Source organism: Orcinus orca, chromosome 14 (genome assembly GCF_937001465.1).
Source record: "Orcinus orca chromosome 14, mOrcOrc1.1, whole genome shotgun sequence".
In the NCBI taxonomy this organism is placed as follows: domain Eukaryota; kingdom Metazoa; phylum Chordata; class Mammalia; order Artiodactyla; family Delphinidae; genus Orcinus; species Orcinus orca.
This window is the reverse complement of record NC_064572.1, coordinates 10,408,158-10,429,094: the sequence shown is the minus strand read 5'-3', so window position 1 is coordinate 10,429,094 and position 20,937 is coordinate 10,408,158. Positions and strand designations below refer to the sequence as shown.

The following is a 20,937-nucleotide window of genomic DNA, read 5'->3' as shown; positions in this document are numbered from 1 at the left end:
TTTTTCTGCATCTATTGAGATGATCATGTAGTTTTTCTCCTTCAGTTTTTTAATATGGTGTATCACGTTGATTGACTTGCGTAGAAACCTCCAATATTGTTTTTGAGGGAATACTGCTCTTTAGGGGTGTTCATTGCATGATATGAAATTTTGTTTGTTCAGTAGATTCATCAGAGTCCTACTTTTGACATGTCCTCTCATTTATTGTTGCCAAATCCCTAAGCTCCTTCCCCAGCCTGGCTCCTGTTCTGCTAAATAGCGAAACCATTGTTATCCTGGCAGCCCACGTCACAGAAGGGCTGCAAGATGAATGCAGAGACCTTGGAAGGGCTCCAGCTTCCTTGGGAGAAAGGAGCTGAGTGAATAGTGGACTCATTATTATTGTTATGTCAGTTGCCCCTAATCCTTCAGGCTTTATGGGTGGAAAGAAAGACAGGATGAGATTACAGAGAGATGATCTGTGGAGTGAGATCAAAGCACCGAGGTCCAGAGGATGAAATAGATGACTTCCAGAGGGCTTGCCTGTGTGTTATTCTCTCCCTCCCCGAATCCGTGAATCCCCCCCGCCCCACCGAGGTCTGGAAAATGAATGTTGGCTGGTCTCCTCAGTCTGCCAGATCTAGTGAAAAATGGGACATCATGAGTTCTGGGCCAGAGCACAACAGGAAGGATTTAGTGCAGCCCATGCATTGACACAAAGGGTGGGACATTCCTAGTGGATAGGCTGGGGGCTGAGGGGAGGCAGAGGGAAAGAAGCATCCCTGCAGATCCCATCCTGAGACGCGCGATGCTGCAACCACACCCCACGCGACTCAGCACCTTTAAGGAGTCAGGCCCATCCATCCTCCCTCCCTCAGCCTCTCAATCCCTTTCCTCTCTCTCTTCTGCCCCATTGTTATGGACCAGGGTTCTTGGCCTCCTTAGTCAATAGAAATTGATCAGAGGCCGGGCAGGAAATTCAGGCAAGGCTTTACTGGGGCCTCTGCTACAGCAGGGAGGAGCGAGAGCAAACAGCAGGTTCCCTTGCTTGTTCGCTCCCTCGGGGGTGGGGCGAGCTTGTTCCTTATACGGGGTGAGGGTAGGGGCAGGTCCAGGGGTCGGGCAGGAGGGCTGGCTTGGGTGATTTGCCCACCCCTTTGGTGGTGCTGTGTGCAGGGATCACACACAGTGCCTTGATTTTGCTCCCGGCTCTTCAGAAGTGGCAGTTGGGCTTTTTGGTCTCTTCATATCTTGTTGTACAGAATTTGCCCCAACTGCCTATGCACGCAGTTATTTTTAGTCTCTTATAGTTTCTTTGTATTTTGTTGTTCGAGGGGATGTTTGTCCAGGTGCAAACCCTGCAGCAAAGGGTCCCAGGTCCCAGGTCCTAGCCGTCACCATCAGTCATTCTTCTAAGAACCAACTAATGTAGTGAACTTGTAACATTTCTGATCTGCCTGGGTCTTTGGGGGACAGGAAGACATGCTCCAAGTAAGAATATGTGGTCGTTGACAGGAGGTGACAAAGGTTTCATGCTCTTCCACTGGTCCTGAAAAAGTTATCAGAAACCATCTTTTCTTGAAATTTTTAGTAATTTTTAGTTGGAGAAGCAGGACTTGAAATAATCCTGCCAGAGGATCATTCTGCCAGCACTTCCAGAATGTGTTACATGTGAAATTCTCCAGGCCGTTAGTTCAACGTGGGAGCTAGTACTTTTACCATTTATGAAATTAAAATTAATGAGTGAGGTGGCTTTTACATAAAGCCGTGTGAATGATGGCCCCAGAGCCACGATGAGAAGGGACAAATCTAGGAGGTAGAGCTGATAGCATTTAGTGACTGTGAGGGTGCTGGGGGGAAGTGGCGTATAGGAGGAAGAGCCACGTCTGGGAGAGCTCTCACGTCGCGTCCTCCAGTGACTTGGTGTTGTCATTAATGAGGGCCAGGAAAAAAAGACATTTTGGGGAAAAAAAATGTTGGTTTTAGATGTGTTGAATTGTGGAATGAGACGTGACAGGGACCAAAGTAAAGACCTAGGGACAGGATGTTTTCCCATTTAAATATTTTACTTTACATAAGTGCTATAAATGTAGGATCAGTTTAATAAAGTTAGAAACATAATGGAAAATACAGAGGAAGTCCATCTTTATACACACCCCTCACTCCTTAACCCCTTTCTCTCCCTAATGATAACCATTGTAACTCTTACAGAGTAATTCCTTCTACGCTGTTTCCCTGTGTATTCACACACACACTCAAACACACACACACACCCTATACACACACAAAACGTAAAATATTAATAGATCATTCTTTACACATGTTTACTTCCTTTTTTGCTTAAAAATATGTCTTAGAGAATTTCCACGACAGTATGTGTAATATTGCCTCTTCCTTTTGACACCTGCATAGTGTTCCATAGTAATAATTTGACTAGCCATTCCCCTACTGATAGACATTTAGTTTGTTTCCAATTTTTTTTCCTGTGGTAGCTGGGATTTCTGTGTTCACGAACTCCAGAAACCCAAATGAAACTGGCTTAATGAAAAAGGGGGATCTAACGGCTCATATAACTGATGGCATGATTCAGAGGCTTAAACGATGGCATCGAAATTCTGTGTTTATTTCTCCTTCTCTCCTATGCTGGCTTCATTCTTAGATTGGTTCTATATGTATAGACTCCCTCCAGCTAGTAATCCCAGAAAGAAGAGAAAGTATCTTTCCTGATGGTTTTAGCCGAAGTCCTGGGGAGCATCTCATTGACTCCTTTTGTGTCATGTGTCCATTGAGGAACTAGGCAAGAGGGACGCAAGCCCTCTAGTCAATGAGGCCTGGCTCTTGTCTAACCACACTATAGGGACAGCAGGTCAGAGAGGGAAGAAAGGGCGGGCAGACCAGAAGTGTCAGACGCTGGTGCACATGAGTGTTTCAGGAACACAGATTCCTGTGATAGGAACTGTTGGGTGGACAAGATGTACATGATAGGGTCTCCATAGAGAATCCTTCCAAAAGACATATTGCTTCCAACAAGGATGGCCAGCATTTAAGACCCAGGTAGAGGAGGAGGAGAAGTGACTCATGAGACAAGGTAAAGTACAGTGAAATAGGAAGAAAGAAAAGAAATGGCTTCAAGAAGGAGGGAGTGGTCAGCAATATTGGCAGCTTCACAGAGGTCACAGTGCCCTTGATAGAGTGGGCCCTCCGTGTCGGTTTGTAAATGCCCAGGTATATTCATTGACCACAGGTCAGTGTATTTAAATGTGGGAATTTGGGGGAGCTTTACAGTACGCTCTTCAGTGGAGCTGTATTTAAGGGAAAAATTCTGCAGTCACAACCACGTTCAGGCTGTTAATGTTTTATCAGCTTAGAAGAGGTGAATGGCTTTAGACATGCCATTCTCGTTATGTTTAAAAGGTTTAGTCCACTGCCCTTGCCAGGAATAAACATGCCGTATATGTGTGATATGAAGGGCCACAGTACAATGTTTACTTAACGCCACCATCTCTAGGTTTGAAATGCAGGGCTTGACACTTAGTACAAGAATTGAGCTCTTAGGCATCTCCAGCCAGGAAATTATGGACAGCAAAAGTTATTTTCTATGGGGCCATTCACCTTAGCATGGCTTCCCTCTGCCCCCTCTGAGTTTTCGGAGGGTGACATCTGCGCCCATCTCCCCCACAGGGTCGTGATATGGGATAGTTCTTGCTATCCTGAAATTAAGTGGTGGATGTAACATCTCTCCATTATCTTTTTGGTTCACTAATGTTGACAGAGGCTCCATTTTCCATTTTCACTTTATTTGTAGGTCCCTTTCCCTCACTGAGTTGAAGAATGGACTTATCAAGTTTATTGACCTTTTTCATAATTCTGGACCTTTCAGTAAGGTTGTCTCACAGTTTTCTCTCTACTAGATAAAACTCACTCCATCAGCTCTTTCAAGGCTTTGCTCAGATATGACCTTCTCCGTCAGACCTACCCTGACCACCCGGTTTTCATATTACAACTTGCCCCTTCTCTGCCCTCTGCCCAGCTTCCCCATCTTTTCACCTTGCGCTGTATTACCTTTCTGCTGTGCCGTCATCACCTTCTAACATACTCTCTCCTTGACTTGTTTTTCATTTGATTGTCTCTCCCACCAGACTGTGAGTTCCATGAGGACAGAGGTCTTTGTCTGTTTACTGATACGTCCTAATTTCCAGAACAGAACCAGGCACACCGTAGGAAAACAACAAGCCTCTGTGGAATGTTCAGTCGTGCTGTTTTGCATGGACAGGTTAGAAACTTACCCAAAGTCACTCACTCACAGAGCCGTACTCGAACTTGACCCTATTCCCAGTCTTCCCAAGCCCAGGCGTAACAACTGGCTTGCAGAAGGTTCACAAAACCACTGCAGGAGCCAAGCACACCTTCCAGGCTCTCAGGGACCCATGTTCACTTGTAGCTGCCACGAGGATGGTGCAGGAGAAACATTTCACAGGCTCTGCACTCTGTCCAGAAACGAAGAACAGATTCCAGTGTGTCTGTGTTGCCGAGAAGATTGGAAACTCCTCGAATGGTGGGACCACGGGTGTGCTTATTTATTTCCCACCTGCTGCAACATCCAACAAAATGCAGGGTCCTGGTTAGGGTTAGGGTTAGGGTTAGGATTAGGTCACCCTAATTCAATTCATAGTCATTAAATTCAGTTGAAAGATGGAAAAACTGGTTTGTGAGAAATGAAGTCTGAGCTTGGACGTGTGGTTGGATGATGTTTTATTATCCTAGAGAGATGATGATTCACAGCAGGGACAGGGGAGCACATGGGAGGAGGGGTGGTTTTAGCTTGAGCATACGGGTCACTTAGAGTTCCCTCCTTGGGCTTTCCATGGTGTGTGTTTTGATTTTCTTGGCTTCTCATAAATCTTGTTTGGCTGCCTCACTGCTGTCCCGTTCACAGTGGAGGACTTAACACATGGCCAGCAGAGCTGGCTCTTCCGCTGTGAGCGTGTTGCTCTGTAATCAGCCGAGCCCCTTTTGCAAAACTCAGAGGGGAAAACACAATCTGCTTCTAGCTGCAGATCTACCCCGGTGGTGACAAGCTGATGTCATCTAATTGGCCAGCTCACGGCACGTAGCCACCGCTGTGACGCCACTTTTAACTGTGTCATGTAACAGCTGAGAAGTGCCTGAACAGCCCCACACATCCTTTAGTCAAGATTTATAGCCTCACTCATCAACTTCCTTGTCTTCCACTCCCCAGGACAACACCCACATACCAGGGCCATGGGTTTCCCTTAACTCAAACCATGCAAGTTACTGTAATTCATCTCCTGGGAAGGGACAGAGGCCCGAAGTGAATGCTAGCAGCTTCTCTGCATCTCGGCCTTCAAAGTAAGGATCTGTTTTTCCTTCCCATTTAGGACATCAAGGCTGGTGTGCAAGAGTTATATCTTTTTTTTCTTTTCTTCATTTTTCCTTTTTTCTCATGCCAAAGTAGACTGTACTAAATACATGGATTTAGTCATGTTGTTCAAACAGCAGCATAGTCCTGTGTGTCCCTGCTAATATGTCAAAGAAGTTTTTATGGGCTCTCGTTTTTTAAAAAGTCTACAGCTTTCTCTGTAGACTCGAAGGGCCACTGCTGATGAATCTTCAGAGAAGGGGGCAGTGGTGTGTTTTGAGGCACACAAAAGCTGCATGAGGGCTTCCCTGGTGGCGCAATGGTTGAGAGTCCGCCTGCCGATGCAGGGGACACGGGTTCGTGCCCCGGTCCAGGAAGATCCCACATGCCGCGGAGCGGCTGGGCCCGTGAGCCATGGCCGCTGAGCCTGCGCGTCCGGAGCCTGTGCTCCGCAACGGGAGAGGCCACAGCAGTGAGAGGCCCGCGTACTGCAAAAAAAAAAAAAGAAAGCGCTACATGAGTGGCTTCAGGGAATTTAGTAGAAGTGATAAATCTAGACCCTCTTCACTGAAAGAATTTGAAAACCTTCCTTTCTCAGCAATGAGGAAGCCCTCCTTAAAGTACTTCCTGAAGACAGAGCTCGATTTGGTTACAAGCCAGGGCAACATCTTCCTGACAAGGCTAACAACTGGCGTTTGCTCTCCTTTACTGACTGGAGGCTTCCGATTCTACAGGATTTGCAGACATGAACCTGGAGATTCCAAAGTGTCCTTCACCAGGGGTTCATATTTCAGACAAGGTCTTCGAGGTCACAGACTTTCTCATTCCTTCTTTCCTTTTGCTACCAGTTGTGGAAGTACTCTGAGTGGACCAAACCATGGTGCTTCTGCCTCAGTTGCAGAAAGGCAGTCAGTGACACTGAGATGGTTACTATCTTAAAATATCCATTGAGAGAAAAAGGGGAAATACCACCTTTGTCAGGAGAATCAGTGGCAGTTGCAAAGATCTGGCATGTAAATGAGAATCAGGAAGTAACAAGAAAAATTCCATTGACCCCCATGTCCACTATAGCCTATGAGTTGAGTTAGTAAGACACTTGAGGCTTTCTTTTACTCATTGTTTCACTTTCTGAAGAACACTTCCTGCAGTTACATCCACTACGTGCCTATATTACTTACCTGCTAGAAGATAACTGTACAACTATAATAGAGTATCGCTAACATTGAGCATACTCTTCAATGGAAGATGTGGGAGAGAAAAACATAAAAACTACTTTTGAAACAATGTCATAAGGGCAATAAATAAAATAATCTATATTTATCGAGCACTTATTATATGTTTGGTCCTGAGCTAAAAACCTAACATGGATTATTTCATCGATTCTTCACAATCAATTTCTGAGATAGGTACCATTACCATAGTTACTCTGCCTATGAGAGAACTAAGGCTCGCGGGAGTAAAACTTGTCCAAGATCACACAAGTAGTGAGAGGCAGAGCTGGCATGAGAACCTAGGTCTAACTCCAAAGCTTAGTCTTATAACCAGGATGCTGTACTACTTTCCATGCGGTAGGAAGTTATAAGCCAAATATTATGGGTTCTCCAGAAGGAGCAACTAATTAGGGCAGTAAAGGGAAGAGTAGCAGGAAAAACTTTGAACTACTTTTTAATTCCATCTTATTTCTTCTACTGACGTATTATTTATGCCTCTTTTTTTTTTTAAAGTCATTGCCATTATATTAAGAATATAAAACTTAAATTCAGTAGAATCTACCTTCAAATTATATTATACCATTGCTTGTCTAGTGTAAGGAATTTCAACAGTTTCCTCCCTGGCATCCTTGGTGTTATTGTCATATACGTTATTTTAACATATGCTAAAAAAACATAATACGCTGTTACTATTTTTGCTTTAGAGCAGAATTGCTCTTCTAGGGCATTTGAAAATAAGACAAAATGATTTATTGTCACCTTTCCTTTCTGATGCTCTATTTCTTTGTGTAGATCCAAATTTCCAACCTGTATCGTCTTTCTTCTGCCTGAACTTCCTGAACGATTTCTGTAGTATAGGTGTATTGTCAGTGAATTCTGTCAGTTTTGTTTGCCCAAGAAAGTATTTCTCTCTCATTTTTGAAAGATATTTTCACTGGGTATAGAATTCTATATTGACAGTTCCTGCCCCCTCCCCCTTTTAAAACTTTAAAAATGTCTCTCCATCATCTTCTGGCTTACAGAAAGTCTTCTGTAATTTTACTTTTGTTCTTCTCTGTGTAATGTGCCTTTTGGGGGGCTGCCTTCAAGATTTTCTCTTTGTCTTTAGAAATCTGATTATTATATGCCTAGTGATGGGTAGGTTTTGTTCTTGTTGTTTGTTTGTTTATTCAATTGTTTGTTTGGGTATTTATCTTCCTTGGTGTTATCTGACCTTCTTGAGTCTGCGGCTTGGTGTCTGTCATTATTTTGGAAATTTCTTGCCCATTATATCTTCAAACACTTCTTTGTCCTGTCCTCTCTTTCTAAGGTTCAAAATATACATACGTTAGTTTGATACTGTTATATATCTCTTGGATACTCAGTAATGTTTTCTTTTTTAAATTCACTCAGTTTTATCTTTGTGTTTCAGTTTAGGTCATTTTTCTTGATCTGTCTTCAAGTTCATTAATTCTTTCCTCAACTGTGTTAGTATGACAAGCCTGCTGAAAACATTCTGTATCTCTCTTGTGTGTTTTCCATTTCTATCATTTCCATTTGAGTCTTTCTTTTATACTTTCCACCTCTCTGCTGAAATTTTCCATCTAATCTTTCATATTGTGTACCTGTTCCATTAGAGCCCATAACATATGAATCAAAGTGATTTTAATTTCTGTCAGATAGTTCCAACATGTGTTTCATATCTGAGTCTAGCTCTGATCGTTGCTTTGTCTTTTAGGAGTCTTTTTTTTCTTGCCTTTTCATAGGCCTCATAATGTTTTGTTGAAAGCTGGACTTCTTGTGGAGGGCCATAGAGTATAAAGCAAATAGCATTTATGCCTGGAACCAGGCATGCCTTTCCTTCTGCTAGATTTTCAGTGCAGGGTTTGAGTTAACAAGGTTAGGAGATGGGCCAGGTTGGGGGTTTGTTATTGCCATGGTTACCCTCAGGGTACCACAGACTTCAAAACTTCTGAAGGGATACCTTGTGTTTAGGTTGGGAGTTGGTTTCCAGAGCAATGTCTGCTCAGTGCTCAGCTCTACGCCCATGCTGCTCCTCACTGTGTCTCTTCACATGTGCTTGTGCCTTTCCTGTCCCTCTCCTATCAGCATCTGGTTTTACTTTTCACTTGAAACTTGTTAGCTTGGTGGCAGGGGGAGAAGGTGGAAGGGGAGGACGTTCTCTGTTTTCTAATTAAACCTCAGTCTTAGGTCTTCGCCCTGTCCCTGTGTGCTTCTCAGTTCTCCTCATCCCCCTCCAGCTGCAGTTGGGTCCAGCAGGTACTCCTGCCCCTTCCTCAGGAGTGGGGTTTTTGTTGCTGTTGTGTCGTTCCCTTTCCCCAGCTGCAGTGAGTCTTCACCAGTGCCCGGGAGATGACAGTGTTTGCTGACCTTTCCTCTGTAGACTGAAATATGTGTCCCGTAAGAGAGGTCTGGGGAAAGGGTGTAGTAGAGTTTTGTGCTCCTCCGTGTGTCTGCTGTTTGCTTCCTTCAGGTCTGTACCACATCAGACACTTCCTTAGGGTTCCCTCCGACCTTTCTGTGAGCACCCAGGGGAGTGCATGGGGAGAAAGAGCCTGCAATTTCTATAGCCCCCTGGGGGCTTCCTGGTGTCCTACGAGCCCACACTTGACAATCACCAAAATTCATCAGCTCTTTTGGACAAACTCTTCCTACCAGTTTCTGGTGATGTCTGCCCCAGGTGAGGGAGTACTTACCTCCTTTCTCCCTGAAGGTGCTTGTCTGTCCTTAGATTGTGGGCCAGCTGGCTTCCCTACAGCCCAGTTCTCCAATGGGTTAAAAAAGCAGTCATGAATTTGAAGTTTGTCTGGCTTTTTCTCATTGTAAGGGTGGGAAGAATGCTCTTTTCAGCTTTCTGTGTCCAAGAGGAGAAACCAGAAGCTCTTTGAACTACTTTTTAATTTTACATGAAATTTTGGTAAATTTGGTATATTAGAACGTTTTGATGGCAAGTGACAAAAGCTCAACTTAAAGTTGGACTGTGTTGCTTTACATAACTGGGATGCCTGAGAGTAGATCTCATTTGAGATGGGGCCATACCCAGAGCAAACTACCTTTTCGTACTCTCGCTTTCCTACTTATTTTTGCCTGATTTTGCTTGGGGTCATTCTCCATACAAGGAACAAGATAGCTCCCAGGAGCCCCACCTTCATATAGCAATGCTGGTGGAATTAACATCCTGTACCTGTTGTCTGTATCACGAACTGTGCTTACCCCTGCATCGGTTATCATGGACAGAGGGGGATGTCGTGACCATCCCAGTGTAGACCATGTGCCCACCCAGTGATCAAAGTCAGGGGAGTACACCGTGTTAACAGCCACTGCACTGGCTTTCTATGATCTCTTAGATAAGTGTGTGGAATTTTCTTCAGCAATGGTTTTAAATTAATTTTTGCAGCCTAGATGTCTGTCAGTAGTATAATGATTCAATAGATTGGCCAAACAATGGACTATTATGCAGTTAATTAGATGTGAGGGAGAGCAATTTATACCAACACTGAACAATGCCCATGATCTATGAAATAGAAAAATCAAGTTTCAGAACACTATATATTGCTAATTCAATTTAAATAAAAAAGACACACACACACTCGCATGTATGTATTGCACAGGTGCATGTGCAGAAAATTCCAAGTCCTGGAAGTTAGGTCAGAATGAGGTGGGTTACAAGAACTTTCACTTTACAATTGAAGCAATTCTGAAGTATTTGGTGTTTTTAAAGTGAGTTTGTATTATTATATTCGTATAAAAATCAATAAATTTAAAAAGTTCAGGTGCTTAAAGCAGAGAGCTACTGTTATTTGGAACACCACTGTATGAACCACCTTATTTCTATGTGTATTAGATGGATGAAATGTTTTTGCAAGTATAAAGTCTCAGGAGAGTACATGAGGTAGATATCCAGGAGGTGTGGGAGGGATGGGATATCCGATCAGGAGGACCTTCAGAGAAGATGGAGAAAAAGCTGCTTCGTAGCTACAGATATCAGCATTATATGTTTCTCTTACTAAAATGCTACATGGGTAAAAGCAGCAGCATGATAGGAGGCTTATGAACTTGGCTGTCATACGCTCTTCCTAAAAACTGCATTTGTCACCCTTACGGTTATAATGAATCTTCGAGAGGGAAGAAGCCCCCAAAAACAGAATCTAGAAAGCTGCCTTTTCCCCATAGGGAAGAGAAAGCTAAACAAAAGCCAAAACAAAGACGGGAGACTATCCTACATACAGTAATTGGATGAAAGGTAACATAAGGAATTTAGAGGGGACTAAGGAGCTGAAAAGGAAGGCAGAATGTGTATATTAACTGTATTGTTTCTACCACTTCACTCCAGGCTCCATTTGAGCAAGATACTTGAACAAAAGGTAACCCTCTCTCCCTGGTTACTTTTATCATCTCCTGTTTCTTCTTTGTTGAAGTCCACCCTTGCCTCCTTCCCCAGTGACCCGCCTCCCAACACACCTGAGCCAGTACCCCTCTGTCTACCACAAGCAGAAACACACACACAGATGCAGCATTAAATTTAATTCCCAATTCTCAGGGGTCTTGACAAGATTTTTACTTTTGTGCATTTCTACCTCTTGGTAGATTGTAAAGTTTAAATGTGCATTGGTGACTTCATTTGCATTTATGGATACCCTCATTAGTGGTTATGAAATATGAACCTAACTAATATTTTCTGTCATGTTCTCCTCGGGGTCTGAATTTGTTTTGCTGCGTAAAGCTGGCTAATCAAAGAATCAGGCCTGTTGCTTTTCCCTTTATTAGCTGTGCATTCATCTGCCTGAGTAGCCTATACCTGCTGAGTACACTCATCCCTGTTTCTCTTCTTAGTTATTAAGTGCAATTATCCAAATTGCACTTCACAGGTGATACCTTATTATCCCAGGTTCCTTTCTCTTTCCTTAGATTTTAGTCTCCCTTAATGGTTCTATTTTCACTTTTCTGTTGTAGGTTAATCAGATTCATCTTGCTTGATACATCTTGCCTGAATAATCCTGAAATTTTACATTTTACTATTAAATATGGTGTTTACTTCAATATAGCACTGCTACCTTTTAGCAGTGTAAGAAGAGCTTTTATATTACTAGGTCGCGAGGGATTTTTATGAGTGAGTGCTGAATTTTATGAGTGAGTGCCTCATTCCTGCATCAGTTGAGCATCATATGGTCTTCCTTTTTTTTACTTTCTTATTTTTGTGAATCGCATTGACATTTTTTCTAATAAACCATTATATGATGAACCACATTTGGTCATGATATATTTTTATATATTTGTAGATCCATTTCATAAATATTTTATTGAGGAGTTCTGCACTTACATTAATAGATCAGAATGTCTATATTTTCTTTTCTGACAATATTCATTTTTTGTAATAAAAAATTGACTGCCAATATAAACTGTGAAGGTTTTCTAAGATGCACATTTTAAGGCTATGTCTTTTACTCTACAAATTGCTTTAGCTGAGTCCCACAGGTTGTGATTGGTATTACTTGCTTTTCATTATCTTTCGTTTTAAAGCATTTCCTAATTTTGATTATCATTTATTCTTAGTTAATTCAGTGTCGTTTTTGTTGTTATTATATCTGAGTGCAAAGTTTGTGGTTGCTGCTGCTATTGTTATTTTGCTGTCTTTTTATTATTGTCTTCTAACTTAATTGCAAAGCAATTTGCATGATATCAATTCTTAGCATCAGTTAAGACTTCTTTTCAGTTTACTAAGTCATCAATTCTTGTAAATGTCCATATGCTTGAAAGTTACATTCTTTCTCTTTTGGTTGGCTACAAGGTTCTAATACACATATCTCTTAGATAAAGCTTGTTAATTCTGTTGGTCAAATATTTTATATCTTTATTCATCTATAGTCTAACCAAACCATCATTTTTCTGAGATGCCTGTCTTAAAATCTCCCCCTATGATGTCGATTTGTTAATCTTCCCTTGTAATTCTGTCCATTTTTACTTTAGATATTTTGAGACTTATGGTCAAGTACATACATTCCAATTATTTTATCTTCTGGTGACTCTTTACTTTCATCATTAGGTACTGCTTTTTATCCTTTTTCGGTAAAATTCTATTTTGTCTAATATTAATATAGGTAAGCAAGCTTTCTTTTGATTAAGATTTATCTGCTATATATTCTTTTCATTCTGTTACCTAACACTTTCTAAGTCATTTTAATATTTCTTATAAAAGCATTTAGCACAATTTTTCTTTTTAATACAGACTGAGAATCTCTACATTTTAATAGACAAACTGGATCCATTTGCGTTACTCTGATTACTGATATGTTTATACTTTTTTCTATCATTGTATTTTGCTTTCTATTTACAATGCTTTTTCTTTGTCCCCCCACCCCTTCTTTTTTGCCTTCTATTGAATTGAATAAATTTTATTTGATCTCTTCTTTCCCTCTCGTACTTTGGAAATCGAGTATTGTATTTCTAGTCCTTTAGTGCAATGAATCTCAATGTGTGGTCCCCAGAGGAAGCGTCGTCAGCATCACCTGGGAGGTTATTCCTGGCCTCCATCCTAAACTTACTGAATCAGAACCTCCGCAGGTAGGAACCAGAATCTTTTCTTTACAAGCTCTCCAGGTGATTCTGATGCACATTAAAGTTTGAAAACTTTAGTGATTTAGTGGTTACTCAAATTATTAATAAGCACATTTGATTAGCATATGAAGTTCTTTAAATGCAGTTTTTTTCTTTTCTTTTCGGCGTTTAATGGGAGGTCTACATATTCTGGTTGTGGAAGTGTCCCTGAAGACGATTAATACAAGAAAGTTTTGTCATCCTTCACTACTTTTAATATTAGTCTCTCAATTTTGTGTTCCTGCTCTTTTGGAATAGTCTACATTTAAACTCCACTCCCCTGCGTTACAATGGCTTTGGCACGTTGTGGATGATAGATTTTTATCTACTCTACACCAGGCAGAAGGAAAACTTTTGTGCTTTCTCCCAGCTCTGGTAGGTGGGCCTTTTCTAATTCACATTTTGGTGGGCATCGCTGCCCTTCAAGTCCATTAAAATCCAAGTCCTCAGCTCCTGCAGCCCATATTCATGCCTATGTCCTCTTGGGGTCGTCACGGTGTCAGTTCAGACTTAGCATTCTCATTTAAAATTCCCTCTTTGGTTTTGACTGTTAAGAGATTTTTCCTTCTTTGGAATTCAAATATTAATTATATTTTCTTACAATTTTTTAGATTATTTATGATATTTTTACAGTGGGATGGTAGCCTTTCTGCATTACCATGCTCCCTGAAGCCCATCAATACTTTGCTAAACAGTGTGTTATATAACAGGCTCCCAACACACATTGTGTATTGAGATAGAATCCATTTCTCACCTTCTGAAATACGATTGTGTAACCACTGCCTGAATACGTTTATTTAACTTATACAATTCTAACTCATATTGTCAGCCCCATTTGAGAATATTTATGTTTTAAAGCTAATATCCCCAAATTTATCAGCTTTGCTGTTAGCAGCCAGTTATTCTATGAAAGTAGTGCTCCCCCTTCCCTAAAAAGTGGTATCCCACTTTCGAAATGTCACTAGCTTTACTTTTTCCATTCCTTCTCGAACATTTTTTTTACTCCCCAAATCCCTACCTGTGCATCGAAATGTCTGACAGTTTTCCCCAATTCTGTTGTTCCTACCTTTCAATCCCTCAGCTGGGCTCCCACCTGAATTCATCATCTTGTTCCCCCTTGAACCTGCAAACGTCTTCGCATTTGTTTACCTCCTTTCCAAGCACTCTGGTCTCTGCTCCCGCAGCGTTCTCTCTCGTTTTGAACTCATTTTACCTTTAATCCAACAGCCAGTCTCTGGGACTCCTTTCAGCCTTGGCTGCCTCTTCAAGTTCGAACACTGATAATCACAAGTTGCATATTTTTCCGAGAAAAAAAAAAACAAAACTCACTGACTTTGACAACAAAATGCAAAAAAAAAAAAAAAGTGGCAAATGATAGAGCTAATCTGGGAGACTAGTGAGGCTGGAGCAATAGGATAAAAGGTAGTGATTGGGATTGGGGGGGAAATTACAATTTAGTCAAATGGAATAGCGTATGGGCAGCTCCCTAAGATAATGCCCAATATAAGAGCATTCAATAAATGGTGAGTTATTTCATTGGGGCAGGAGGGAGGAAGTCCCCAGAGAAAAGCTGGCCTGTGCTTTCTTTCAGGATGTATCAATATTAGCAAGGAAATGTGTTAGGGTCATCCTTATTGGGTGACACTTCTGTTAAGATAGTTTGTGAATTTATGCAAATTGCATTTCCTACCTAGAGCAGAGATACAACGGCATGTCTAGGCCTGATTGAAAAGATATTTCTAAAAAGGGTTATTTGAAGCGAGAGTATTTATGTTGTCTTTCTTTGGGAAACAGCCAGAATTATTCCACTGTGAGTTCCTGTCGTCTTTTCTGAGTGTTTTCAGCGAAAAAGACCCCAATGATTTTCTTTTCTCATATAGTCATACTTGGGTAGTTGGGGAAGTTTTTTATGCTTTAATAGGCATATTAAAGCATAAAGTGCTGAGATTTAAGATCTTAGCAGCAGAACATTAGGAATGAGTTAAGCTTCAAAAAAACAGAGACCTCGAACTGTCTAAGGAGATGCAAGTTCACAGCTAATGGAAATGGATTTCTATTTAAAGTACTTCAATGTGTACATGTCAATCCTAAACTCACACACTGCTATATATAAAACAGATAACCTACAAGGACCTACTGTATAGCACAGGGAACTCTGCACAGTACTCTGTAATAACCTAAATGGGAAAAGAATTTGAAAAAGAATAGATACATATATCTGTATAGCTGATTCACTTTGCTGTACACCTGAAACTGTTACAACATTGTTAATCAATTCTACTCCAATATAAAATAAAAATTAAAAGGACTTCAGTGCAGTGCTGTGCTGCACGTGGCAATGTTAGTGTTGTTTCTATTCACTCATCTTAAATGTGTTATTAATTTATACACAATGGCCTAACACGGTACGGAAAGCGCCTCCTGTAATGCTTCTCATTAATGATCAATATTTAAGCTTCCTTTTGTGCTTAGACATCAATTTTTGGATACCCACAAATTTTTCTTTTTTTTTTTCATCTGACTTAGCCATAGAAGAGAAGGAAGAAGTGTAAAGGGAAAATCTGAAGTTGAGTCTTTTAACGTGGCGCACACCTCCCCCCACTTTTAGGAATAAAATAGGTCAGCCATGTCCATCTTCTTGGAGGCATCCATTCTTAAGAAGCACAGGTAACCCAGCAGCCTGCCTTGTTGAGACAACTTGAATGTCACTGGGCTTGTTGGGCGGTGTCATCTTTCATTCGTTGGGCGTTTGTACTGAAAAGGGCATTCAGGGACAGGTCGTAGCCCTCCATCACTGTGTACATGGAGAGAGAAGAGGTCCCCGATAGTGACAAATCCGGCAGCTCCGATTTGTCACCTTCTCACTTGTGACCCTGCCCCGTTGCTGTCAGCAGGAAGGTGTAGGTAGAGGAGACCTTTCCTCAGCTGCTTCCTGCTGCTGTCCTTCCAGGAAGGCTCCTGGCCTCAAGGAGACATGGTAAGGTTGGGAGGTAGAAATGTCTATCACCAGGCAGAGAACCAGGAATTTCAACCTCTGGGTTTAGGGGCCAGTGACTCACGGTGTGCCCTAAGCAGCCCACTTAGCCTCTCTGAGTCTGGTTTCCTCCTCTGAAAAATAAGAGGTCCTGGATTTAGTTAAGTTTCAGTTGCTTAGAGGAGGGGCCCTAGAATTTCCTGACTGTGAGCAAATACATCCTCAAAATAAGATATCCACCTGCCCTAACACGTATTTATTAAACTCCGCACTTGACAAAGATGAAGTCACTTAATCCTCAAAATGACAGTGTGGGGAGGATCTATTATCAGCCCCGTGATGGGTGCCAGCTGGGATTGAAACCCAGGCAGCGTGCCCTCAGACCCATGCTCTGTGCTGTGTTGACATCTGACACATCCCCAGCACATCCTTTTTCTGGTGGGCTTCCTGGAGGATCATTAAATTACTGAGTTGTGGAGGAATCACTGGTATGTAAAGAACTAGCATTGGGGAGATCTGGCTTCAGTGATTAAGAACAGCAGAGTCTATTTGACGAGCTACATATTGAACATCTTTTACAAAGCTTGTATCTTATTCTTCACAATGTTCATAAACAAACAAAAAACGAGGCCAAGAGAGACATAGGAAAAGAGCAAAGATACCTGGGGCCTTGGCTGCAGTTAGAGCATGAGAGCACATGTGTCTGATTACTGGTTTTGCTTATGTGTAAATACAAGTCGCTGTGCTAAGCAAAAAATAATTGTAATATATTCATTTACTCATAATGCAGCAAAGTTGAACTTGTTAGTGCTTTAAACTTGCAGATGAGGCTTTCCCTGGGGCTGCCTGTCTGACTGTAGTTGCGATGCCTGGACCGACTTATCAGCTTTTCCAGGAGGCGGCTTAAAAGCCTCCTAGGATATAGTCATACACTGAAAACCCAACAGGAGTAACTTTCCAAAACCCATGATTCATTTTCAGGGCAACTAGGGGGTCATAAATCACATAAGGTCATCTTGCTTATGCTTGGCAATTTTCACCTAGGCATGAGTCACAGGACTAATTCTTAATAAGCAGACTAAGAATTCTTAGCAGTGTTGTGACTAGAATATTTCAAATCCAGAGGCATTTGCCTGATGGAGTTGGGTTAGGGCATAAAGGAGCAAGTTAATACAAAAGAGTCCACCCCCACTTCTCAGGACTTCTGCTTTCCATGGAATCTAGAGTCACGTGTTTGAACGTCTTCTGTTTTGTAATTAGCTTGCTGCTCCTCTGGTTGAATTAATGGTGCGAATGAATGGAAATGATATTGGCCTTTAAAGGAAATCATATCTTTTAAGAGAAGTGAGTCAAGAGTTTGAGTCCAGGGCTTCCCTGGTGGCGCAGTGGTTGAGAGTCCGCCTGCCGATGCAGGGGACGCGGGTTCGTGCCCCGGTCCGGGAAGATCCCACATGCCGCGGAGCGGCTGGGCCCGTGAGCCATGGCCGCTGGGACTGCGCGTCCGGAGCCTGTGCTCCGCAACGGGAGAGGCCGCGATAGTGAGAGGCCCGCGTACTGCAAAAAAAAAAAAAACAAAAAGAGTTTGAGTCTGTGTTAGGCCTGTCTGCCCAAGTCACCTATGGACTGGTGGGAAATAAGGTGGTAGGGAGTGATTTTTCTAAATTTTTATTTTATATTGGAGTAGAGTTGATTAACAATGTTGTGTTAGTTTCAGGTGTACAGCAAAATTATTCAGTTATACAGATACATGTATCTATTCTTTTTCAGATTCTTTTCCCATTTAGGTTATTACAGAATATTGGGCAGAGTTCCCTGTGCTCTACAGTAGGTCCTTGTTGGTTATTTATTTCATATATAGTGGTGTGTATATGTCAGTCCCAAACTCCCAATTTATCCCTCCCCCACAACTTTCCCCTTTGGTAACCATAAGTTTGTTTTCTAAGTCTGTGAGCCTGTTTCTGTTTTGTAAATAAGTTCATTTGTATCATTTTTTAAAATTCTACATATAAGAGATATTATATGATATTTGTTTCCCTGTCTGACTTACTTCATGTAGTATGAACATCTCTAGGTCCATCTGTGTTGCTGCAAATGACATTATTTCACTCTTTTTTATGGCTGAGTAATATTTTTTACATATATATATATATATATATATATATATATATATACACACACACACACCCCACACCTTTATCCATTCATCTGTCCATGGACATTTAGGTTGCTTCCATGTCTTGGCTGTTGTAAACAGTGCTGCTATGAACATTGGGGTACCTGTATCCTTTCAAACCATGGTTTGGGAGAGGACTAATCTTTATGTGAACCTAAGAGATACAGCCTCAAGCTGACATAAGAGAGTAAACTGCTCTTCTCTCAACTGTCAGCATCTCAAAAGCACTGGCAGCTGTGGAGTCCCATCCAGATCCAGGGTTCAAGAAGCTTAAACCAACCGCAGGATTAAAACTGAAGTGGCCTTTTTTTTTTTTTTTTTTTTTTTTTTACGGTACGCGCGCATCTCCCTGTTGTGGTCTCTCCCGTTGGGGAGCACAGGCTCCGGACGCGCAGGCTCAGCGGCCACGGCTCGCGGGCCCAGCCGCTCCGCGGCATGTGGGATCTTCCCGGACCGGGGCACGAACCCACGTCCCCTGCATCAGCAGGCGGACTCTCAACAACTGCGCCACGAGGGAAGCCCTGAAGTGGCCTTTTTGAAAGAACTCAGAAGCCAGTTGAAATCAGGTCTCTGGTGGGTGTCAGTGAGATAGAGGGAAGAAAGTGAAAAGGTACTAGGAAAAAACCATTTGTTTTTCTTTCTCAGAATTCACATTCCTTCGCAGTTCTTCTGGTCCGATCACATCATCTTCCTCCATTTCACCCCCTTTTTTTTTTTTATACTCCCTTCATCCTCCCTACTGTCTCTGTTTCTTTCCTCTCCCTGTCGCTCTCTCCTCTTTCTCTTTTTCTCTGTCCCCCTTCCCTTCCCTTCTCTCTGCCTCCGATTCTTCCCTGCTAGGTTTGTGACTAGGGTCCCCAGAGGACACATCTAGACCCCAGGCTTCTATACACAACCAGATGCCAGTCACTTCTTAAGAACTCCAAGTTAAAAAAAAAAAAAAAGAACTCCAAGTTTGCTGTGCCTTTGAGAGAACGTTTATCCTTGGTTCATCTTCTGTAGCCAGTCCAAGGATGTTTACAGTTATTCTCCAAGCCCAGGATATGGATGAGAATGTGGTGAGACAAGAATAGTGAGAGGAAGACTTGGAGAGGATTCTAATCAACCTCATTTTTCCCTCATGACACTTTCATGAAACAGTTCAGGATAACCTCACCTTTTGTTCCAAACTTACAAGACTGACCTTTCACTGAAAGGCTAAGTTACCTTGGTTCCTTGAACCGTTCCTCAGTGGTCCCGTTTTCCAGCCTTTGTCTTTTTTCATTGTGGTCTTCTGATGTTCTGTGTAACACCTACTGAGCCTAATTAAGAATTCTATCTTTTTCTCTTTTCACATCATGGCTCTGGTGAATGTATTTCACTGTCTCGTATGCTAACCAGTCTAGGAACAAACATATCATGCCATTTGAAGTTTCCGTTATTATGAAATATTACTCAGCCATAAAAAAGAATGAAATAATGCCATTTGCAGCAACATGGATGGACCTAGAGATGATCATACTCAGTGAAGTAAGTCAGACAGAGAAAGACAAATATTATATGGTATCACTTATACGTGGAATCTTAAAAAAAAAAATGATACGAATGAACTTATTTACAAAACAGAAACAGACTCACAGACATAGAAAACAAACTTGTGTTTACCAAAGGAAAGGTGGAGGGATAACAGATAGGAGATTGGGATTAACATATACACACTACTATATATAAAATAGATAACTAATAAGGACCTAATGTATAGCACAGGGAACTCTACTCAATATTTTGTAATAACCTATATAGGAAAAGAATCTGAAAAAGAGTGGACATATGTATATGTATAACTGAATCACTTTAAACTGTACACCTGAAACTAACACAACTTTGTAAAACAACTATGTTTCAATAAAAAAAAAAAAATGAAGTCTCCATTATGGATGAAGAGTGAATGTCAAGTTCCGAAAGCTTGTTGGTAGGATACTTCCTGACTGCGTCTAGCAGTGACAGCTGTAGAATTTCACATCTGGGGTCCATCAGTCACTTCTCTCCACAAAGCAGGGGTCTACAGCCGGGGACCCTCTCCATCCTCCTTGGCACATTCATAGTCTGGATCTCCAGCGCAAACCACTGAGCATGTTTCCCCTCATGTTCATCCTTAGGCCACATAAGGTCTCTTCTCTCCACGCACTACTTCTCTCCAGAACTCAGCTTTCTCCTGTGCAGGCTTGTCTAGCAAATGCAACGGCTCCCATATCCTATCTTGGCTTCTAAAGCGCTTTGTAACTTGCAATGTTACAAAGCGGTATGGGGCGATTTTCTCCAGCAAGAGTGGCTGAAGAGGAAAACTGAAATCCATACACAAAAACTTGAACGATGTCCATTGCGATGGGGTTTTGTACGAATCTCCTGAAAGACCCAATATGAAGAAGGAAGGACCAAGCTGTGAGTGTTCCTCTAAGAAACACCATATTTATGGGCTGAAATCATTAACCAGCTGAAATTAACCACACAACATTACTTCTGATCATCTTGTTGCTGTTTGAAAATATCCTTAAACAGCTGCCTTGCTTATGGGACGAAGGAAGGTACGAGTAAGAGGACAAGCAATAGTCTCATTGCGCCTTCCTAACTTTAATGCAGGCACTTT

At 41.8% G+C, this 20,937-nt stretch overlaps 1 protein-coding gene across 7 annotated transcripts in view; it reads left to right on the top strand.

The window, feature by feature from the left end:
- Positions 1-20,937, top strand: part of PCNX2 (pecanex 2) — a 274,063-nt gene that overhangs the window by 161,240 nt on the left and 91,886 nt on the right. The window lies entirely within an intron of this gene.